The sequence below is a fragment of the Fringilla coelebs genome (assembly GCF_963513975.1).
Source record: "Fringilla coelebs genome assembly, contig: SCAFFOLD_40, whole genome shotgun sequence".
Taxonomy (NCBI): domain Eukaryota; kingdom Metazoa; phylum Chordata; class Aves; order Passeriformes; family Fringillidae; genus Fringilla; species Fringilla coelebs.
The window spans coordinates 300,211-324,182 of record NW_028167217.1 but is presented as its reverse complement, the minus strand read 5'-3'; positions in this window follow the sequence as shown (position 1 = coordinate 324,182).

Here is a 23,972-nt window from a genome sequence, read left to right as displayed (position 1 = left end):
CTCGCAGGATGCCTCCCAGACGCAAGGTGGCACCAGTTCCAACTTGCCCTGGTTTGAGAGTGTCAAGTGGGTCCTGAAAACTGACACCCAGAACAGTGGCTTGTGAGTTTTGTTTCCCAGGGAAAAAGCCTGTACAATGGTTTAGGTAATGCCGCCTTTAATAGCCAGGTGGCACCTGGAGATCCGCCTCTCGCAGGATGCCTCCCAGACGCAAGGTGGCACCAGTACCAAATTGGTCTGGTTTAAGAGTGCCAAGTGGGTCCTGGAAACTGACACCCAGAACAGTGGCTTGTGAGTTTTGTTTCCCAGGGAAAAAGCCTGTACAATGGTTCAGGGGCCTGCGGCCTTAAATTGCCGGGCGCCACCTGGAATTCGGCGTCTTGCAGGATGCCTCCCAGACGCAAGGTGGCACCAGTGCCAACTTGGTCTGGTTTGAGAGTGCCAAGTGGGTCCTGCAAACTGACACCCAGAACAGTGGCTTCTGAATTTTTTTACCCAGGAAAAAAGCCTGTAGAATGGTTTTGGGTTTTGCGGCCTTAAATTACCGGGTGCCTCCTGGAATTCCGCCTCTCGCAGGATGCCTCCCAGACGCAAGGTGGCACCAGTGCCAACTTGGTCTGGTTTAAGAGTGCCAAGTGGGTCCTGAAAACTGACACCCAGAACAGTGGCTTGTGAGTTTTCTTTCCCAGGGAAAAAGCCTGTACAATGGTTCAGGGTCCTGCGGCCTTAAATTGCCGGGTGCGTCCTGGAATTCGGACTCTCGCAGGGTGCCTCCCAGTCGCAAAATGACACCATTTCCGACTTGGTCTGGTTTGAGAGTGCCAACTGGGTCCTGAAAACTGACACCCAGAACAGTGGCTTTTGAGTTTTTTTTCCCAGGAAAAAAGCCTGTAGAATGGTTTTGGGTCCTGCGGCCTTAAATTGCCGGGTGCCTCCTGGAATTCCGCCTCTCGCAGCATGCCTCCCAGACGCAAGGTGGCACCAGTGCCAACTTGGTCTGGTTTAAGAGTGCCAAGTGGGTCCTGAAAACTGACACCCAGAACAGTGGCTTGTGAGTTTTGTTTCCCAGGGAAAAAGCCTGTACAATGGTTCAGGGTCCTGCGGCCTTAAATTGCCGGGTGCGTCCTGGAATTCGGACTCTCGCAGGGTGCCTCCCAGTCGCAAAATGACACCATTTCCGACTTGGTCTGGTTTGAGAGTGCCAACTGGGTCCTGAAAACTGACACCCAGAACAGTGGCTTGTGAGTTTTGTTTTCCAGGGTAAAAACCAGTACAATGGTTCAGGGTCCTGCGTCCTTAAATTGCCCGGTGACTCCTGGAATTCGGCCACTCCCAGATCCTCCCAGACGCAAGGTGGCACCAGTTCCAACTTGGTCTGGTTTAAGAGTGCCAAGTGGGTCCTGAAAACTGACACCCAGAACAGTGGCTTGTGAGTTTTCTTTCCCAGGGAAAAAGCCTGTAAAATGGATTAGGTAATGCCGCCTTTAATAGCCGGGTGCCACCTGGAGATCCGCCTCTTGCAGGATGCCTTCCAGACGCAAGGTGGCACCAGTGCCAACTTGGTCTGGTTTGAGAGTGTCAAGTGGGTCCTGAAAACTGACACCCAGAACAGTGGCTTTTGAGTTTTCTTTCCCAGGGAAAAAGCCTGTACAATGGTTCAGGGTCCTGCGGCCTTAAATTGCCGGGCGCCTCCTGGAATTGCGCCTCTCGCAGGATGCCTCCCAGACGCAAGGTGGCACCAGTGCCAACTTGGTCTGGTTATAGAGTGCCAAGTGGGTCCTGAAAACTGACACCCAGAACAGTGGCTTGTGAGTTTTGTTTCCCAGGGAAAAAGCCTGTACAATTTTTCAGCGGCCTGCGGACTTAAATTGCCGGGTGCCTCCTGGAATTCGGCATCTCGCAGGATGCGTCCCAGACGCAAGGTGGCACCAGTGCAAACTTGGTCTTCTTTGAGAGTGCCAGGTGGCTCCTGCAAACTGACACCCAGAACAGTGGCTTGTGAGTTTTGTTTCCCAGGGAAAAAGCCTGTACAATGGTTCAGGGGCCTGAGGCCTTAAATTGCGGCGTGCCTCCGAGAATTCCGCATCACGCCAGATGTTTCCCAGACGCTGAGCAACACCTGTGCTAAATTGGTCTGGTTTAAGAGTGCCAAGTGGGTCCTGAAAACTGACACCCAGAACAGTGGCTTGTGAGTTTTGTTTCCCAGGGAAAAAGCCTGTACAATGGTTCAGGGTCCTGCGGCCTTAAATTGCCGGGTGCCTCCTGGAATTGCACCTCTCGCAGGATGCCTCCCAGACGCAAGGTGGCACCAGTGCCAACTTGCCCTGGTTTGAGAGTGTCAAGTGGGTCCTGAAAACTGACACCCAGAACAGTGGCTTGTGAGTTTTGTTTCCCAGGGAAAAAGCCTGTACAATGGTTTAGGTAATGCCGCCTTTAATAGCCGGGTGCCACCTGGAGATCCGCTTCTCGCAGGATGCCTCCCAGACGCAAGGTGGCACCAGTACCAAATTGGTCTGGTTTAAGAGTGCCAAGTGGGTCCTGGAAACTGACACCCAGAACAGTGGCTTGTGAGTTTTGTTTCCCAGGGTAAAAGCCTGTACAATGGTTCAGGGGCCTGCGGTCTTAAATTGCCGGGTGCCTCCTGGAATTCGGCGTCTCTCAGGATGCCTCCCAGACGCAAGGTGGCACCAGTGCCAACTTGGTCTGGTTTGAGAGTGCCAACTGGGTCCTGAAAACTGACACCCAGAACAGTGGCTTGTGAGTTTTGTTTCCCAGGGAAAAAGCCTGTACAATGGTTCAGGGTCCTGCGGCCTTAAATTGCCGGGTGCCTCCTGGAATTCGGCCACTCCCAGGATGCCTCCCAGACGCAAGGTGGCACCAGTTCCAACTTGGTCTGCTTTGAGTGTGTCAAGTGGGTCCTGAAAACTGACACCCAGAACAGTGGCTTGTGAGTTTTGTTTCCCAGGGAAAAAGCCTGTACGATGGTTCAGGGTCCTGCGGCCTTAAATTGCCGGGCGCCTCCTGGAATTGCGCCTCTCGCAGGATGCCTCCCAGACGCAAGGTGGCACCAGTGCCAACTTGGTCTGGTTTGAGAGTGCCAAGTGTGTCCTGCAAACTGACACCCAGAACAGTGGCTTGTGAGTTTTGTTTCCCAGGGAAAAAGCCTGTACAATGGTTCAGGGGCCTGAGGCCTTAAAATGCGGGGTGCCTCGTGGAATTCCGCATCATGCCAGATGTTTCCCAGACGCTGTGCAACACCTGTGCTAAATTGGTCTGGTTTAAGAGTGCCAAGTGGGTCCTGAAAACTGACACCCAGAACAGTGGCTTGTGAGTTTTCTTTCCCAGGGAAAAAGCCTGTACAATGGTTCTGGGTCCTGCGGCCTTAAATTGCCGGCTGCCTCCTGGAATTCGGCCACTCAAAGGATGCCTCCCAGACGCAAGGTGGCACCAGTTCCAACTTTGTCTGCTTTAAGAGTGCCAAGTGGGTCCTGAAAACTGACACCCAGAACAGTGGCTTGTGAGTTTTGTTTCCCAGGGAAAAAGCCTGTACGATGGTTCAGGGTCCTGCGGCCTTAAATTACCGGGTGCCTCCTGGAATTGCGCCTCTCGCAGGATGCCTCCCAGACGCAAGGTGGCACCAGTGCCAACTTGGTCTGGTTTGAGAGTGCCAAGTGGGTCCTGAAAATTGACACCCAGAACAGTGGCTTGTGAGTTTTGTTTCCCAGGGAAAAAGCCTGTACAATGGTTCAGGGTCCTGCGGCCTTAAATTGCCGGGTGCTTCCTGGAATTCAGCCTCTCGCCGGATGCCTCCCAGACGCAAGGTGGCACCAGTTTCAACTTGGTCTGGTTTAAGAGTGCCAAGTGGGTCCTGAAAACTGGCACCCAGAACAGTGGCTTGTGAGTTTTGTTTCCCAGGGAAAAAGCCTGTACAATGGTTCAGGGGTTTGCGGTCTTAAATTGCCGGGTGCCTCCTGGAATTGCGCCTCTGGCAGGATGCCTCCCAGACGCAAGGGGACACCAGTTCCAACTTGGTCTGGTTTAAGAGTGCCAAGTGGGTCCTGAAAACTGACACCCAGAACAGTGGCTTGTGAGTTTTGTTTCCCAGGGAAAAAGCCTGTACAATGGATTAGGTAATGCCGCCTTTAATAGCCGGGTGCCACCTGGAGATCCGCCTCTTGCAGGATGCCTTCCATACGCAAGGTGGCACCAGTGCCAACTTGGTCTGGTTTGAGAGTGCCAAGTGTCTCCTGAAAACTGACACCCAGAACAGTGGCTTGTGAGTTTTGTTTCCCAGGGAAAAAGCCTGTACAATGGTTCAGGGTCCTGCGGCCTTAAATTGCCGGGCGCCACCTAGAATTGCGCCTCTCGCAGGATGCCTCCCAGACGCAAGGTAGCACCAGTGCCAACTTGGTCTGGTTTGAGAGTGCCAAGTGTGTCCTGCAAACTGACACCCAGAACAGTGGCTTGTGAGTTTTGTTTCCCAGGGAAAAAGCCTGTACAATGGTTCAGGGCCCTGAGGCCTTAAATTGCGGAGTGCCTCCTGGAATTCCGCATCACGCCAGCTATTTCCCAGACGCTAAGCAACACCTGTGCTAAATTGGTCTGGTTTAAGAGTGCCAGGTGGCTCCTGAAAACTGACACCCAGAACAGTGGCTTGTGAGTTTTGTTTCCCAGGGAAAAAGCCTGTACAATGGTTTAGGTAATGCCGCCTATAATAGCCGGGTGCCACCTAGAGATCCGCCTCTTCCGGGATGCCTCCCAGACGCAAGGTGGCACCAGTGCCAACTTGGTCTGGTTTGAGAGTGCCAAGTGGGTCCTGAAAACTGACACCCAGAACAGTGGCTTGTGAGTTTTGTTTCCCAGGGAAAAAGCCTGTACAATGGTTCAGGGGCCTGAGGCCTTAAATTGCCGGGTGCCTCCTGGAATTGCACCTCTCCCAGGATGCCTCCCGGACGCAAGGTGGCACCAGTGCCAACTTGGTCTGGTTTAAGAGTGCCAAGTGGGTCCTGAAAACTGACACCCAGAACAGTGGCTTGTGAGTTTTGTTTCCCAGGGAAAAAGCCTGTACAATGGTTCAGGGTCCTGCGGCCTTAAATTGCCGGGCGCCACCTGGAATTGCGCCTCTCGCAGGATGCCTCCCAGACGCAAGGTGGCACCAGTGCCAAATTGGTCTGGTTTAAGAGTGCCAAGTGGGTCCTGAAAACTGACACCCAGAACAGTGGCTTGTGAGTTTTGTTTCCCAGGGAAAAAGCCTGTACAATGGTTCAGGGTCCTGCGGCCTTAAATTGCCGGGTGGCTCCTGGAATTCGGACTCTCGCAGGGTGCCTCCCAGACGCAAAATGACACCATTTCCGACTTGGTCTGGTTTGAGAGTGCCAACTGGGTCCTGAAAACTGACACCCAGAACAGTGGCTTGTGAGTTTTGTTTCCCAGGGAAAAAGCCTGTACAATGGTTCAGGGTCCTGCGGCCTTAAATTGCCGGGTGACTCCTGGAATTCGGCCACTCCCAGGATGCCTCCCAGACGCTAAGCAACACCAGTGCTAAATTGGTCTGGTTTAAGAGTGCCAAGTGGGTCCTGAAAACTGACACCCAGAACAGTGGCTTGTGAGTTTTGTTTCCCAGGGAAAAAGCCTGTACAATGGTTCAGGGGCCTGAGGCCTTAAATTGCCGGGTGCCTCCTGGAATTGCACCTCTCGCAGGATGCCTCCCAGACGCAAGGTGGCACCAGTGCCAACTTGGTCTGGTTTGAGAGTGTCAAGTGGGTCCTGAAAACTGACACCCAGAACAGTGGCTTGTGAGTTTTGTTTCCCAGGGAAAAAGCCTGTACAATGGTTCAGGGTCCTGCGGACTTAAATTGCCGGGTGCCTCCAGGAATTGCGCCTCTCGCAGGATGCCTCCCAGACGCAAGGTGGCACCAGTGCCAACTTGCCCTGGTTTGAGAGTGTCAAGTGGGTCCTGAAAACTGACACCCAGAACAGTGGCTTGTGAGTTTTGTTTCCCAGGGAAAAAGCCTGTACAATGGTTTAGGCAATGCCGCCTTTAATAGCCAGGTGGCACCTGGAGATCCGCCTCTCGCAGGATGCCTCCCAGACGCAAGGTGGCACCAGTACCAAATTGGTCTGGTTTAAGAGTGCCAAGTGGGTCCTGGAAACTGACACCCAGAACAGTGGCTTGTGAGTTTTGTTTCCCAGGGAAAAAGCCTGTACAATGGTTCAGGGGCCTGCGGCCTTAAATTGCCGGGCGCCACCTGGAATTCGGCGTCTTGCAGGATGCCTCCCAGACGCAAGGTGGCACCAGTGCCAACTTGGTCTGGTTTGAGAGTGCCAAGTGGGTCCTGCAAACTGACACCCAGAACAGTGGCTTCTGAATTTTTTTTCCCAGGAAAAAAGCCTGTAGAATGGTTTTGGGTCCTGCGGCCTTAAATTACCGGGTGCCTCCTGGAATTCCGCCTCTCGCAGGATGCCTCCCAGACGCAAGGTGGCACCAGTGCCAACTTGGTCTGGTTTAAGAGTGCCAAGTGGGTCCTGAAAACTGACACCCAGAACAGTGGCTTGTGAGTTTTCTTTCCCAGGGAAAAAGCCTGTACAATGGTTCAGGGTCCTGCGGCCTTAAATTGCCGGGTGCGTCCTGGAATTCGGACTCTCGCAGGGTGCCTCCCAGTCGCAAAATGACACCATTTCCGACTTGGTCTGGTTTGAGAGTGCCAACTGGGTCCTGAAAACTGACACCCAGAACAGTGGCTTGTGAGTTTTGTTTTCCAGGGTAAAAACCAGTACAATGGTTCAGGGTCCTGCATCCTTAAATTGCCCGGTGACTCCTGGAATTCGGCCACTCCCAGGTCCTCCCAGACGCAAGGTGGCACCAGTTCCAACTTGGTCTGGTTTAAGAGTGCCAAGTGGGTCCTGAAAACTGACACCCAGAACAGTGGCTTGTGAGTTTTCTTTCCCAGGGAAAAAGCCTGTAAAATGGATTAGGTAATGCCGCCTTTAATAGCCGGGTGCCACCTGGAGATCCGCCTCTTGCAGGATGCCTTCCAGACGCAAGGTGGCACCAGTGCCAACTTGGTCTGGTTTGAGAGTGTCAAGTGGGTCCTGAAAACTGACACCCAGAACAGTGGCTTTTGAGTTTTTTTTCCCAGGAAAAAAGCCTGTAGAATGGTTTTGGGTCCTGCGGCCTTAAATTGCCGGGTGCCTCCTGGAATTCCGCCTCTCGCAGCATGCCTCCCAGACGCAAGGTGGCACCAGTGCCAACTTGGTCTGGTTTAAGAGTGCCAAGTGGGTCCTGAAAACTGACACCCAGAACAGTGGCTTGTGAGTTTTGTTTCCCAGGGAAAAAGCCTGTACAATGGTTCAGGGTCCTGCGGCCTTAAATTTCCGGGTGCGTCCTGGAATTCGGACTCTCGCAGGGTGCCTCCCAGTCGCAAAATGACACCATTTCCGACTTGGTCTGGTTTGAGAGTGCCAACTGGGTCCTGAAAACTGACACCCAGAACAGTGGCTTGTGAGTTTTGTTTTCCAGGGTAAAAACCAGTACAATGGTTCAGGGTCCTGCGTCCTTAAATTGCCCGGTGACTCCTGGAATTCGGCCACTCCCAGGTCCTCCCAGACGCAAGGTGGCACCAGTTCCAACTTGGTCTGGTTTAAGAGTGCCAAGTGGGTCCTGAAAACTGACACCCAGAACAGTGGCTTGTGAGTTTTCTTTCCCAGGGAAAAAGCCTGTAAAATGGATTAGGTAATGCCGCCTTTAATAGCCGGGTGCCACCTGGAGATCCGCCTCTTGCAGGATGCCTTCCAGACGCAAGGTGGCACCAGTGCCAACTTGGTCTGGTTTGAGAGTGTCAAGTGGGTCCTGAAAACTGACACCCAGAACAGTGGCTTTTGAGTTTTCTTTCCCAGGGAAAAAGCCTGTACAATGGTTCAGGGTCCTGCGGCCTTAAATTGCCGGGCGCCTCCTGGAATTGCGCCTCTCGCAGGATGCCTCCCAGACGCAAGGTGGCACCAGTGCCAACTTGGTCTGGTTATAGAGTGCCAAGTGGGTCCTGAAAACTGACACCCAGAACAGTGGCTTGTGAGTTTTGTTTCCCAGGGAAAAAGCCTGTACAATTTTTCAGCGGCCTGCGGACTTAAATTGCCGGGTGCCTCCTGGAATTCGGCATCTCGCAGGATGCGTCCCAGACGCAAGGTGGCACCAGTGCAAACTTGGTCTGCTTTGAGAGTGCCAGGTGGCTCCTGCAAACTGACACCCAGAACAGTGGCTTGTGAGTTTTGTTTCCCAGGGAAAAAGCCTGTACAATGGTTCAGGGGCCTGAGGCCTTAAATTGCGGGGTGCCTCCGGGAATTCCGCATCACGCCAGATGTTTCCCAGACGCTGAGCAACACCTGTGCTAAATTGGTCTGGTTTAAGAGTGCCAAGTGGGTCCTGAAAACTGACACCCAGAACAGTGGCTTGTGAGTTTTGTTTCCCAGGGAAAAAGCCTGTAGAATGGTTCAGGGTCCTGCGGCCTTAAATTGCCGGGTGTCTCCTGGAATTGCACCTCTCGCAGGATGCCTCCCAGACGCAAGGTGGCACCAGTGCCAACTTGCCCTGGTTTGAGAGTGTCAAGTGGGTCCTGAAAACTGACACCCAGAACAGTGGCTTGTGAGTTTTGTTTCCCAGGGAAAAAGCCTGTACAATGGTTTAGGTAATGCCGCCTTTAATAGCCGGGTGCCACCTGGAGATCCGCTTCTCGCAGGATGCCTCCCAGACGCAAGGTGGCACCAGTACCAAATTGGTCTGGTTTAAGAGTGCCAAGTGGGTCCTGGAAACTGACACCCAGAACAGTGGCTTGTGAGTTTTGTTTCCCAGGGTAAAAGCCTGTACAATGGTTCAGGGGCCTGCGGTCTTAAATTGCCGGGTGCCTCCTGGAATTCGGCGTCTTGCAGGATGCCTCCCAGACGCAAGGTGGCACCAGTGCCAACTTGGTCTGGTTTGAGAGTGCCAACTGGGTCCTGAAAACTGACACCCAGAACAGTGGCTTGTGAGTTTTGTTTCCCAGGGAAAAAGCCTGTACAATGGTTCAGGGTCCTGCGGCCTTAAATTGCCGGGTGCCTCCTGGAATTCGGCCACTCCCAGGATGCCTCCCAGACGCAAGGTGGCACCAGTTCCAACTTGGTCTGCTTTGAGTGTGTCAAGTGGGTCCTGAAAACTGACACCCAGAACAGTGGCTTGTGAGTTTTGTTTCCCAGGGAAAAAGCCTGTACGATGGTTCAGGGTCCTGCGGCCTTAAATTGCCGGGCGCCTCCTGGAATTGCGCCTCTCGCAGGATGCCTCCCAGACGCAAGGTGGCACCAGTGCCAACTTGGTCTGGTTTGAGAGTGCCAAGTGTGTCCTGCAAACTGACACCCAGAACAGTGGCTTGTGAGTTTTGTTTCCCAGGGAAAAAGCCTGTACAATGGTTCAGGGGCCTGAGGCCTTAAAATGCGGGGTGCCTCGTGGAATTCCGCATCATGCCAGAGGTTTCCCAGACGCTGTGCAACACCTGTGCTAAATTGGTCTGGTTTAAGAGTGCCAAGTGGGTCCTGAAAACTGACACCCAGAACAGTGGCTTGTGAGTTTTGTTTCCCAGGGAAAAAGCCTGTACAATGGTTCTGGGTCCTGCGGCCTTAAATTGCCGGCTGCCTCCTGGAATTGCACCTCTCGCAGGATGCCTCCCAGACGCAAGGTGGCACCAGTGCCAACTTGCCCTGGTTTGAGAGTGTCAAGTGGGTCCTAAAAACTGACACCCAGAACAGTGGCTTGTGAGTTTTGTTCCCCAGGGAAAAAGCCTGTACAATGGTTGAGGGGCCTGCGTTCTTAAATTGCCGGGTACCTCCTGGAATTGCGCCTCTCGCAGGATGCCTCCCAGACGCAAGGTGGCACCAGTGCCAAATTGGTCTGGTTTAAGAGTGCCAAGTGGGTCCTGAAAACTGACACCCAGAACGGTGGCTTCTGAATTTTTTTTCCCAGGGAAAAATCCTGTAGAATGGTTTGGGGTCCTGCGGCCTTAAATTGCCGGGTGTCTCTTGGAATTCCGCCTCTCGCAGGATGCCTCCCAGACGCAAGGTGGCACCAGTGCCAACTTAGTCTGGTTTAAGAGTGCCAAGTGGGTCCTGAAAACAGACACCCAGAACAGTGGCTTGTGAGTTTTGTTTCCCAGGGAAAAAGCCTGTACAATGGTTCAGGGTCCTGCGGCCTTAAATTACCGGGTGCCTCCTGGAATTCCGCCTCTCGCAGGATGCCTCCCAGACGCAAGGTGGCACCAGTGCCAACTTGGTCTGGTTTAAGAGTGCCAAGTGGGTCCTGAAAACTGACACCCAGAACAGTGGCTTGTGAGTTTTGTTTCCCAGGGAAAAAGCCTGTACAATGGTTCAGGGTCCTGCGGCCTTAAATTGCCGGGTGCCTCCTGGAATTCGGACTCTCGCAGGATGCCTCCCAGTCGCAAAATGACACCATTTCCGACTTGGTCTGGTTTGAGAGTGCCAACTGGGTCCTGAAAACTGACACCCAGAACAGTGGCTTGTGAGTTTTGTTTCCCAGGGAAAAAGCCTGTACAATGGTTCAGGGTCCTGCGTCCTTAAATTGCCCGGTGACTCCTGGAATTCGGCCACTCCCAGGTCCTCCCAGACGCAAGGTGGCACCAGTTCCAACTTGGTCTGGTTTAAGAGTGCCAAGTGGGTCCTGAAAACTGACACCCAGAACAGTGGCTTGTGAGTTTTGTTTCCCAGGGAAAAAGCCTGTACCATGGTTCAGGGTCCTGCGGCCTTAAATTGCCGGGTGCCTCCTGGAATTCGGCCTCTCGCAGGATGCGTCCCAGACGCAAGGTGGCACCAGTGCAAACTTGGTCTGCTTTGAGAGTGCCAGGTGGCTCCTGCAAACTGACACCCAGAACAGTGGCTTGTGAGTTTTGTTTCCCAGGGAAAAAGCCTGTACAATGGTTCAGGGGCCTGAGGCCTTAAATTGCGGGGTGCCTCCTGGAATTCCGCATCACGCCAGATGTTTCCCAGACGCTGAGCAACACCTGTGCCAACTTGGTCTGGTTTAAGAGTGCCAAGTGGGTCCTGAAAACTGACACCCAGAACAGTGGCTTGTGAGTTTTGTTTCCCAGGCAAAAAGCCTGTACAATGGTTCAGGGTCCTGCGGCCTTAAATTGCCGGGTGTCTCCTGGAATTGCACCTCTCGCAGGATGCCTCCCAGACGCAAGGTGGCACCAGTGCCAACTTGGTCTGGTTTGAGAGTGTCAAGTGGGTCCTGAAAACTGACACCCAGAACAGTGGCTTGTGAGTTTTGTTTCCCAGGGAAAAAGCCTGTACAATGGTTCAGGGGCCTGCGGCCTTAAATTGCCGGGTGACTCCTGGAATTCGGCCACTCCCAGGATGCCTCCCAGACGCAAGGTGGCACCAGTTCCAACTTGGTCTGCTTTGAGTGTGTCAAGTGGGTCCTGAAAACTGACACCCAGAACAGTGGCTTGTGAGTTTTGTTTCCCAGGGAAAAAGCCTGTACAATGGTTCAGGGGCCTGCGGCCTTAAATTGCCGGGTGCCTCCTGGAATTGCACCTCTCGCAGGATGCCTCCCAGACGCAAGGTTGCACCAGTGCCAACTTGGACTTCTTTGAGAGTACCAAGTGGGTCCTGCAAACCGACACCCAGAACAGTGGCTTCTGAATTTTTTTTCCCAGGGAAAAAGCCTGTAGAATGGTTTTGGGTCCTGCGGCCTTAAATTGCCGGGTGCCTCCTGGAATTGCGCCTCTCGCAGGATGCCTCCCAGACGCAAGGGGACACCAGTTCCAACTTGGTCTGGTTTAAGAGTGCCAAGTGGGTCCTGAAAACTGACACCCAGAACAGTGGCTTGTGAGTTTTGTTTCCCAGGGAAAAGGCCTGTAAAATGGATTAGGTAATGCCTCCTTTAATAGCCGGGTGCCACCTGGAGATCCGCCTCTTGCAGGATGCCTTCCAGACGCAAGGTGGCACCAGTGCCAACTTGGTCTGGTTTGAGATTGCCAAGTGGGTCCTGAAAACTGACACCCAGAACAGTGGCTTGTGAGTTTTCTTTCCCAGGGAAAAAGCCTGTACAATGGTTCAGGGTCCTGCGGCCTTAAATTGCCGGGCGCCTCCTGGAATTGCGCCTCTCGCAGGATGCCTCCCAGACGCAAGGTGGCACCAGTGCCAACTTGGTCTGGTTTAAGAGTGCCAAGTGGGTCCTGCAAACTGACACCCAGAACAGTGGCTTGTGAGTTTTGTTTCCCAGGGAAAAACCTGTACAATGGTTCAGGGTCCTGCAGCCTTAAATTGCCGGGTGCCTCCTGGAATTCGGCCTCTCGCAGGATGCGTCCCAGACGCAAGGTGGCACCAGTGCCAACTTGGTCTGCTTTGAGAGTGCCAGGTGGCTCCTGCAAACTGACACCCAGAACAGTGGCTTGTGAGTTTTGTTTCCTAAGGAAAAAGCCTGTACAATGGTTTAGGTAATGCCGCCTTTAATAGCCGGGTGACACCTGGAGATCCGCCTCTCGCAGGATGCCTCCCAGACGCAAGGTGGCACCAGTGCCAAATTGGTCTGGTTTAAGAGTGCCAAGTGGGTCCTGCAAACTGACACCCAGAACGGTGGCTTCTGAATTTTTTTTCCCAGGGAAAAATCCTGTAGAATGGTTTGGGGTCCTGCGGCCTTAAATTGCCGGGTGTCTCTTGGAATTCCGCCTCTCGCAGGATGCCTCCCAGACGCAAGGTGGCACCAGTGCCAACTTAGTCTGGTTTAAGAATGCCAAGTGGGTCCTGAAAACAGACACCCAGAACAGTGGCTTGTGAATTTTCTTTCCCAGGGAAAAAGCCTGTACAATGGTTCAGGGGCCTGCGGCCTTAAATTACCGGGTGCCTCCTGGAATTCCGCCTCTCGCAGGATGCCTCTCAGACGCAAGGTGGCACCAGTGCCAACTTGGTCTGGTTTAAGAGTGCCAAGTGGGTCCTGAAAACTGACACCCAGAACAGTGGCTTGTGAGTTTTGTTTCCCAGGGAAAAAGCCTGTACAATGGTTCAGGGGCCTGAGGCCTTAAATTGCCGGGTGCCTCCTGGAATTCGGACTCTCGCAGGGTGCCTCCCAGTCGCAAAATGACACCATTTCCGACTTGGTCTGGTTTGTGAGTGCCAACTGGGTCCTGAAAACTGACACCCAGAACAGTGGCTTGTGAGTTTTGTTTCCCAGGGAAAAAGCCTGTACAATGGTTCAGGGTCCTGCGGCCTTAAATTGCCGGGTGACTCCTGGAATTCGGCCACTCCCAGGTCCTCCCAGACGCAAGGTGGCACCAGTTCCAACTTTGTCTGGTTTAAGAGTGCCAAGTGGGTGCTGAAAACAGACACCCAGAACAGTGGCTTGTGAGTTTTGTTTCCCAGGGAAAAAGCCTGTACCATGGTTCAGGGTCCTGCGGCCTTAAATTACCGGGTGCCTCCTGGAATTGCACCTCTCGCAGGATGCCTCCCAGACGCAAGGTGGCACCAGTGCCAACTTGGTCTGGTTTGAGAGTGCCAAGTGGGTCCTGGAAACTGACACCCAGAACAGTGGCTTCTGAATTTTTTTTCCCAGGGAAAAAGCCTGTAGAATCGTTTTGGGTCCTGCGGCCTTAAATTGCCGGGTGCCTCCTGGAATTCCGCCTCTCGCAGAATGCCTCCCAGACGCAAGGTGGCACCAGTGCCAACTTGGTCTGGTTTAAGAGTGCCAAGTGGGTCCTGAAAACTGACACCCAGAACAGTGGCTTGTGAGTTTTGTTTCCCAGGGAAAAGGCCTGTGCAATGGTTCAGGGTCCTGCGGCCTTCAATTGCCGGGTGCCTCCTGGAATTCGGACTCTCGCAGGGTGCCTCCCAGACGCAAAATGACACCATTTCCGAGTTGGTCTGGTTTTAGAGTGCCAAGTGGGTCCTGAAAACTGACACCCAGAACAGTGGCTTGTGAGTTTTGTTTCCCAGGCAAAAAGCCTGTACAATGGTTCAGGGTCCTGCGGCCTTAAATTGCCGGGTGTCTCCTGGAATTGCACCTCTCGCAGGATGCCTCCCAGACGCAAGGTGGCACCAGTGCCAACTTGCCCTGGTTTGAGAGTGTCAAGTGGGTCCTGAAAACTGACACCCAGAACAGTGGCTTGTGAGTTTTGTTTCCCAGGGAAAAAGCCTGTACAATGGTTTAGGTAATGCCGCCTTTAATAGCCGGGTGCCACCTGGAGATCCGCCTCTCGCAGGATGCCTCCCAGACGCAAGGTGGCACCAGTACCAACTTGGTCTGGTTTAAGAGTGCCAAGTGGGTCCTGGAAACTGACACCCAGAACAGTGGCTTGTGAGTTTTGTTTGCCAGGGAAAAAGCCTGTACAATGGTTCAGGGGCCTGCGGCCTTAAATTGCCGGGTGACTCCTGGAATTCGGCCACTCCCAGGATGCCTCCCAGACGCAAGGTGGCACCAGTTCCAACTTGGTCTGCTTTGAGTGTGTCAAGTGGGTCCTGAAAACTGACACCCAGAACAGTGGCTTGTGAGTTTTGTTTCCCAGGGAAAAAGCCTGTACAATGGTTCAGGGGCCTGCGGCCTTAAATTGCCGGGTGCCTCCTGGAATTGCACCTCTCGCAGGATGCCTCCCAGACGCAAGGTTGCACCAGTGCCAACTTGGACTTCTTTGAGAGTACCAAGTGGGTCCTGCAAACCGACACCCAGAACAGTGGCTTCTGAATTTTTTTTCCCAGGGAAAAAGCCTGTAGAATGGTTTTGGGTCCTGCGGCCTTAAATTGCCGGGTGCCTCCTGGAATTGCGCCTCTCGCAGGATGCCTCCCAGACGCAAGGGGACACCAGTTCCAACTTGGTCTGGTTTAAGAGTGCCAAGTGGGTCCTGAAAACTGACACCCAGAACAGTGGCTTGTGAGTTTTGTTTCCCAGGGAAAAGGCCTGTAAAATGGATTAGGTAATGCCTCCTTTAATAGCCGGGTGCCACCTGGAGATCCGCCTCTTGCAGGATGCCTTCCAGACGCAAGGTGGCACCAGTGCCAACTTGGTCTGGTTTGAGATTGCCAAGTGGGTCCTGAAAACTGACACCCAGAACAGTGGCTTGTGAGTTTTCTTTCCCAGGGAAAAAGCCTGTACAATGGTTCAGGGTCCTGCGGCCTTAAATTGCCGGGCGCCTCCTGGAATTGCGCCTCTCGCAGGATGCCTCCCAGACGCAAGGTGGCACCAGTGCCAACTTAGTCTGGTTTAAGAATGCCAAGTGGGTCCTGAAAACAGACACCCAGAACAGTGGCTTGTGAATTTTCTTTCCCAGGGAAAAAGCCTGTACAATGGTTCAGGGGCCTGCGGCCTTAAATTACCGGGTGCCTCCTGGAATTCCGCCTCTCGCAGGATGCCTCTCAGACGCAAGGTGGCACCAGTGCCAACTTGGTCTGGTTTAAGAGTGCCAAGTGGGTCCTGAAAACTGACACCCAGAACAGTGGCTTGTGAGTTTTGTTTCCCAGGGAAAAAGCCTGTACAATGGTTCAGGGTCCTGCGGCCTTAAATTGCCGGGTGCCTCCTGGAATTCGGACTCTCGCAGGGTGCCTCCCAGTCGCAAAATGACACCATTTCCGACTTGGTCTGGTTTGTGAGTGCCAACTGGGTCCTGAAAACTGACACCCAGAACAGTGGCTTGTGAGTTTTGTTTCCCAGGGAAAAAGCCTGTACAATGGTTCAGGGTCCTGCGGCCTTAAATTGCCGGGTGACTCCTGGAATTCGGCCACTCCCAGGTCCTCCCAGACGCAAGGTGGCACCAGTTCCAACTTGGTCTGGTTTAAGAGTGCCAAGTGGGTGCTGAAAACAGACACCCAGAACAGTGGCTTGTGAGTTTTGTTTCCCAGGGAAAAAGCCTGTACCATGGTTCAGGGTCCTGCGGCCTTAAATTACCGGGTGCCTCCTGGAATTGCACCTCTCGCAGGATGCCTCCCAGACGCAAGGTGGCACCAGTGCCAACTTGGTCTGCTTTGAGAGTGCCAAGTGGGTCCTGCAAACTGACACCCAGAACAGTGGCTTCTGAATTTTTTTTCCCAGGGAAAAAGCCTGTAGAATCGTTTTGGGTCCTGCGGCCTTAAATTGCCGGGTGCCTCCTGGAATTCCGCCTCTCGCAGAATGCCTCCCAGACGCAAGGTGGCACCAGTGCCAACTTGGTCTGGTTTAAGAGTGCCAAGTGGGTCCTGAAAACTGACACCCAGAACAGTGGCTTGTGAGTTTTGTTTCCCAGGGAAAAGGCCTGTGCAATGGTTCAGGGTCCTGCGGCCTTCAATTGCCGGGTGCCTCCTGGAATTCGGACTCTCGCAGGGTGCCTCCCAGACGCAAAATGACACCATTTCCGAGTTGGTCTGGTTTGAGAGTGCCAAGTGGGTCCTGAAAACTGACACCCAGAACAGTGGCTTGTGAGTTTTGTTTCCCAGGGAAAAAGCCTGTACAATGGTTCAGGGTCCTGCGGCCTTAAATTGCCGGGTGACTCCTGGAATTCGGCCACTCCCAGGATGCCTCCCAGACGCAAGGTGGCACCAGTTCCAACTTGGTCTGGTTTAAGAATGCCAAGTGGGTCCTGAAAACTGACACCCAGAACAGTGGCTTGGGAGTTTTGTTTCCCAGGGAAAAAGCCTGTACGATGGTTCAGGGTCCTGCGGCCTTAAATTACCGGGTGCCTCCTGGAATTGCGCCTCTCGCAGGATGCCTCCCAGACGCAAGGTGGCACCAGTGCCAACTTGGTCTGGTTTGAGAGTGCCAAGTGGGTCCTGAAAACTGACACCCAGAACAGTGGCTTGTGAGTTTTGTTTCCCAGGGAAAAAGCCTGTACAATGGTTCAGGGGCCTGCGGTCTTAAATTGCCGGGTGCCTCCCGGAATTGCGCCTCTCGCAGGATGCCTCCCAGACGCAAGGGGACACCAGTTCCAACTTGGTCTGGTTTAAGAGTGCCAAGTGGGTCCTGAAAACTGACACCCAGAACAGTGGCTTGTGAGTTTTGTTTCCCAGGGAAAAGGCCTGTAAAATGGATTAGGTAATGCCGCCTTTAATAGCCGGGTGCCACCTGGAGATCCGCCTCTTGCAGGATGCCTTCCAGACGCAAGGTGGCACCAGTGCCAACTTGGTCTGGTTTGAGAGTGCCAAGTGGGTCCTGAAAACTGACACCCAGAACAGTGGCTTGTGCGTTTTCTTTCCCAGGGAAAAAGCCTGTACAATGGTTCAGGGTCCTGCGGCCTTAAATTGCCGGGCGCCTCCTGGAATTGCGCCTCTCGCAGGATGCCTCCCAGACGCAAGGTGGCACCAGTGCCAACTTGGTCTGGTTTGAGAGTGCCAAGTGTGTCTTGCAAACTGACACCCAGAACAGTGGCTTGTGAGTTTTGTTTCCCAGGGAAAAACCTGTACAATGGTTCAGGGTCCTGCAGCCTTAAATTGCCGGGTGCCTCCTGGAATTCTGCCTCTCGCACAATGCCTCCCAGACGCAAGGTGGCACCAGTGCCAACTTGGTCTGCTTTGAGAGTGCCAGGTGGCTCCTGCAAACTGACACCCAGAACAGTGGCTTGTGAGTTTTGTTTCCCAGGGAAAAAGCCTGTAGAATGGTCCAGGGCCCTGAGGCCTTAAATTGCGGGGTGCCTCGTGGAATTCCGCATCACGCCTGATGTTTCCCAGACGCTGAGCAACACCTGTGCTAAATTGGTCTGGTTTAAGAGTGCCAAGTGGGTCCTGAAAACTGACACCCAGAACAGTGGCTTGTGAGTTTTGTTTCCCAGGGAAAAAGCCTGTACAATGGTTCAGGGTCCTGCGGCCTTAAATTGCCGGGTGCCTCCTGGAATTGCACCTCTCGCAGGATGCCTGCCAGACGCAAGGTGGCACCAGTGCCAACTTGCCCTGGTTTGAGAGTGTCAAGTGGGTCCTGAAAACTGACACCCAGAACAGTGGCTTGTGAGTTTTGTTTCCCAGGGAAAAAGCCTGTACAATGGTTTAGGTAATGCCGCCTTTAATAGCCGGGTGCCACCTGGAGATCCGCCTCTCGCAGGATGCCTCCCAGACGCAAGGTGGCACCAGTGCCAAATTGGTCTGGTTTAAGAGTGCCAAGTGGGTCCTGCAAACTGACACCCAGAACGGTGGCTTCTGAATTTTTTTTCCCAGGGAAAAATCCTGTAGAATGGTTTGGGGTCCTGCAGCCTTAAATTGCCGGGTGTCTCTTGGAATTCCGCCTCTCGCAGGATGCCTCCCAGACGCAAGGTGGCACCAGTGCCAACTTAGTCTGGTTTAAGAGTGCCAAGTGGGTCCTGAAAACAGACACCCAGAACAGTGGCTTGTGAGTTTTCTTTCCCAGGGAAAAAGCCTGTACAATGGTTCAGGGTCCTGCGGCCTTAAATTACCGGGTGCCTCCTGGAATTCCGCCTCTCGCAGGATGCCTCCCAGACGCAAGGTGGCACCAGTGCCAACTTGGTCTGGTTTAAGACTGCCAACTGGGTCCTGAAAACTGACACCCAGAACAGTGGCTTGTGAGTTTTGTTTCCCAGGGAAAAAGCCTGTAAAATGGTTCAGGGTCCTGCGGCCTTAAATTGCCGGGTGACTCCTGGAATTCGGCACTCGCAGGATGCCTCCCAGACGCAAGGTGGCACCAGTTCCAACTTGGTCTGCTTTGAGTGTGTCAAGTGGGTCCTGAAAACTGACACCCAGAACAGTGGCTTGTGAGTTTTGTTTCCCAGGGAAAAAGCCTGTACAATGGTTCAGGGTCCTGCGGCCTTAAATTGCCGGGTGCTTCCTGGAATTCAGCCTCTCGCAGGATGCCTCCCAGACGCAAGGTGGCACCAGTTCCAACTTGGTCTGGTTTAAGAGTGCCAAGTGGGTCCTGAAAACTGGCACCCAGAACAGTGGCTTGTGAGTTTTGTTTCCCAGGGAAAAAGCCTGTGAAATGGATTAGGTAATGCCGCCTTTAATAGCCGGGTGCCACCTGGAGATCCGCCTCTCGCAGGATGCCTTCCAGACGCAAGGTGGCACCAGTGCCAAATTGGTCTGGTTTAAGAGTGCCAAGTGGGTCCTGAAAACTGACACCCAGAACAGTGGCTTGTGAGTTTTGTTTCCCAGGGAAAAAGCCTGTACAATGGTTCAGGGTCCTGCGGCCTTAAATTGCCAGGTGCCTCCTGGAATTCGGCCTCTCGCAGGATGCGTCCCAGACGCAAGGTGGCACCAGTTCCCACTTGGTCTGCTTTGAGAGTGCCAAGTGGCTCCTGCAAACTGACACCCAGAACAGTGGCTTGTGAGTTTTCTTTCCCAGGGAAAAAGCCTGTAAAATGCTTTAGGTTAATGACGCCTTTAATAGCCGGATGCCACCTGGAGATTCGCCTCTCGCAGGATGCCTCCCAGACGCAACATGACACCAGTGCCAACTTGGTCTGGTTTGAGAGTACCAGGTGGCTCCTGCAAACTGACACCCAGAACAGTAGCCCCTGAGTTTTGTTTCCCAGGGAAAAAGCCTGTAAAATGGATTAGGTAATGCCGCATTAATAGCCGGGTGCCACCTGGAGATCACCACTCGCAGGATGCCTCCCAGACGCAAGGTGGCACCAGTTCCAACTTGGTCTGGTTTAAGAGTGCCAAGTGGGTCCTGAAAACTGACACCCAGAACAGTGGCTTGTGAGTTTTGTTTCCCAGGGAAAAAGCCTGTACAATGGTTCAGGGTCCTGAGGCCTTAAATTGCCGGGTGCCTCCTGGAATTCGGCCTCTCGCAGGATGCCTCCCAGACGCAAGGTGGCACCAGTGCCAACTTGGTCTGGTTTGAGAGTGCCAAGTGGGTCCTAAAAACTGACACCCAGAACAGTGGCTTGTGAGTTTTGTTTCCCAGGGAAAAAGCCTGTACAATGGTTCAGGGTCCTGCGGCCTTAAATTGCCGGGTGCTTCCTGGAATTCAGCCTCTCGCAGGATGCCTCCCAGACGCAAGGTGGCACCAGTTCCAACTTGGTCTGGTTTAAGAGTGCCAAGTGGGTCCTGAAAACTGACACCCAGAACAGTGGCTTGTGAGTTTTGTTTCCCAGGGAAAAACCTGTACAATGGTTCAGGATCCTGCAGCCTTAAATTGCCGGGTGCCTCCTGGAATTCGGCCTCTCGCAGGATGCGTCCCAGACGCAAGGTGGCACCAGTGCCAACTTGGTCTGCTTTGAGAGTGCCAGGTGGCTCCTGCAAACTGACACCCAGAACAGTGGCTTGTGAGTTTTGTTTCCCAGGGAAAAAGCCTGTACAATGGTCCAGGGGCCTGAGGCCTTAAATTGCGGGGTGCCTCGTGGAATTCCGCATCACGCCAGATGTTTCCCAGACGCTGAGCAACACCTGTGCTAAATTGGTCTGGTTTAAGAGTGCCAAGTGGGTCCTGAAAACTGACACCCAGAACAGTGGCTTGTGAGTTTTGTTTCCCAGGGAAAAAGCCTGTACAATGGTTCAGGGTCCTGCGGCCTTAAATTGCCGGGTGCCTCCTGGAATTGCACCTCTCGCAGGATGCCTGCCAGACGCAAGGTGGCACCAGTGCCAACTTGCCCTGGTTTGAGAGTGTCAAGTGGGTCCTGAAAACTGACACCCAGAACAGTGGCTTGTGAGTTTTGTTTCCCAGGGAAAAAGCCTGTACAATGGTTTAGGTAATGCCGCCTTTAATAGCCGGGTGCCACCTGGAGATCCGCCTCTCGCAGGATGCCTCCCAGACGCAAGGTGGCACCAGTGCCAACTTGCCCTGGTTTGAGAGTGCCAAGTGGGTCCTGCAAACTGACACCCAGAACGGTGGCTTCTGAATTTTTTTTCCCAGGGAAAAAGCCTGTAGAATGGTTTGGGGTCCTGCGGCCTTAAATTGCCGGGTGTCTCTTGGAATTCCGCCTCTCGCAGGATGCCTCCCAGACGCAAGGTTGCACCAGTGCCAACTTGCCCTGGTTTGAGAGTGTCAAGTGGGTCCTGAAAACTGACACCCAGAACAATGGCTTGTGAGTTTTCTTTCCCAGGGAAAAAGCCTGTACAATGGTTCAGGGGCCTGCGGCCTTAAATTACCGGGTGCCTCCTGGAATTCCGCCTCTCGCAGGATGCCTCTCAGACGCAAGGTGGCACCAGTGCCAACTTGGTCTGGTTTAAGAGTGCCAAGTGGGTCCTGAAAACTGACACCCAGAACAGTGGCTTGTGAGTTTTGTTTCCCAGGGAAAAAGCCTGTACAATGGTTCAGGGTCCTGCGTCCTTAAATTGCCCGGTGACTCCTGGAATTCGGCCACTCCCAGGTCCTCCCAGACGCAAGGTGGCACCAGTTCCAACTTGGTCTGGTTTAAGAGTGCCAAGTGGGTGCTGAAAACAGACACCTAGAACAGTGGCTTGTGAGTTTTGTTTCCCAGGGAAAAAGCCTGTACCATGGTTCAGGGTCCTGCGGCCTTAAATTACCGGGTGCCTCCTGGAATTGCACCTCTCGCAGGATGCCTCCCAGACGCAAGGTGGCACCAGTGCCAACTTGGTCTGGTTTGAGAGTGCCAAGTGGGTCCTGCAAACTGACACCCAGAACAGTGGCTTCTGAATTTTTTTTCCCAGGGAAAAAGCCTGTAGAATCGTTCTGGGTCCTGCGGCCTTAAATTGCCGGGTGCCTCCTGGAATTCCGCCTCTCGCAGAATGCCTCCCAGACGCAAGGTGGCACCAGTGCCAACTTGGTCTGGTTTAAGAGTGCCAAGTGGGTCCTGAAAACTGACACCCAGAACAGTGGCTTGTGAGTTTTGTTTCCCAGGGAAAAAGCCTGTACAATGGTTCAGGGTCCTGAGGCCTTAAATTGCCGGGTGCCTCCTGGAATTCGGCCTCTCGCAGGATGCCTCCCAGACGCAAGGTGGCACCAGTGCCAACTTGGTCTGGTTTGAGAGTGCCAAGTGGGTCCTAAAAACTGACACCCAGAACAGTGGCTTGTGAGTTTTGTTTCCCAGGGAAAAAGCCTGTACAATGGTTCAGGGTCCTGCGGCCTTAAATTGCCGGGTGCTTCCTGGAATTCAGCCTCTCGCAGGATGCCTCCCAGACGCAAGGTGGCACCAGTTCCAACTTGGTCTGGTTTAAGAGTGCCAAGTGGGTCCTGAAAACTGACACCCAGAACAATGGCTTGTGAGTTTTCTTTCCCAGGGAAAAAGCCTGTACAATGGTTCAGGGGCCTGCGGCCTTAAATTACCGGGTGCCTCCTGGAATTCCGCCTCTCGCAGGATGCCTCTCAGACGCAAGGTGGCACCAGTGCCAACTTGGTCTGGTTTAAGAGTGCCAAGTGGGTCCTGAAAACTGACACCCAGAACAGTGGCTTGTGAGTTTTGTTTCCCAGGGAAAAAGCCTGTACAATGGTTCAGGGTCCTGCGTCCTTAAATTGCCCGGTGACTCCTGGAATTCGGCCACTCCCAGGTCCTCCCAGACGCAAGGTGGCACCAGTTCCAACTTGGTCTGGTTTAAGAGTGCCAAGTGGGTGCTGAAAACAGACACCTAGAACAGTGGCTTGTGAGTTTTGTTTCCCAGGGAAAAAGCCTGTACCATGGTTCAGGGTCCTGCGGCCTTAAATTACCGGGTGCCTCCTGGAATTGCACCTCTCGCAGGATGCCTCCCAGACGCAAGGTGGCACCAGTGCCAACTTGGTCTGGTTTGAGAGTGCCAAGTGGGTCCTGCAAACTGACACCCAGAACAGTGGCTTCTGAATTTTTTTTCCCAGGGAAAAAGCCTGTAGAATCGTTTTGGGTCCTGCGGCCTTAAATTGCCGGGTGCCTCCTGGAATTCCGCCTCTCGCAGAATGCCTCCCAGACGCAAGGTGGCACCAGTGCCAACTTGGTCTGGTTTAAGAGTGCCAAGTGGGTCCTGAAAACTGACACCCAGAACAGTGGCTTGTGAGTTTTGTTTCCCAGGGAAAAAGCCTGTACAATGGTTCAGGGTCCTGAGGCCTTAAATTGCCGGGTGCCTCCTGGAATTCGGCCTCTCGCAGGATGCCTCCCAGACGCAAGGTGGCACCAGTGCCAACTTGGTCTGGTTTGAGAGTGCCAAGTGGGTCCTAAAAACTGACACCCAGAACAGTGGCTTGTGAGTTTTGTTTCCCAGGGAAAAAGCCTGTACAATGGTTCAGGGTCCTGCGGCCTTAAATTGCCGGGTGCTTCCTGGAATTCAGCCTCTCGCAGGATGCCTCCCAGACGCAAGGTGGCACCAGTTCCAACTTGGTCTGGTTTAAGAGTGCCAAGTGGGTCCTGAAAACTGACACCCAGAACAGTGGCTTGTGAGTTTTGTTTCCCAGGGAAAAACCTGTACAATGGTTCAGGATCCTGCAGCCTTAAATTGCCGGGTGCCTCCTGGAATTCGGCCTCTCGCAGGATGCGTCCCAGACGCAAGGTGGCACCAGTGCCAACTTGGTCTGCTTTGAGAGTGCCAGGTGGCTCCTGCAAACTGACACCCAGAACAGTGGCTTGTGAGTTTTGTTTCCCAGGGAAAAAGCCTGTACAATGGTCCAGGGGCCTGAGGCCTTAAATTGCGGGGTGCCTCGTGGAATTCCGCATCACGCCAGATGTTTCCCAGACGCTGAGCAACACCTGTGCTAAATTGGTCTGGTTTAAGAGTGCCAAGTGGGTCCTGAAAACTGACACCCAGAACAGTGGCTTGTGAGTTTTGTTTCCCAGGGAAAAAGCCTGTACAATGGTTCAGGGTCCTGCGGCCTTAAATTGCCGGGTGCCTACTGGAATTGCACCTCTCGCAGGATGCCTCCCAGACGCAAGGTGGCACCAGTGCCAACTTGCCCTGGTTTGAGAGTGTCAAGTGGGTCCTGAAAACTGACACCCAGAACAGTGGCTTGTGAGTTTTGTTTCCCAGGGAAAAAGCCTGTACAATGGTTTAGGTAATGCCGCCTTTAATAGCCGGGTGGCACCTGGAGATCCGCCTCTCGCAGGATGCCTCCCAGACGCAAGGTGGCACCAGTGCCAACTTGCCCTGGTTTGAGAGTGCCAAGTGGGTCC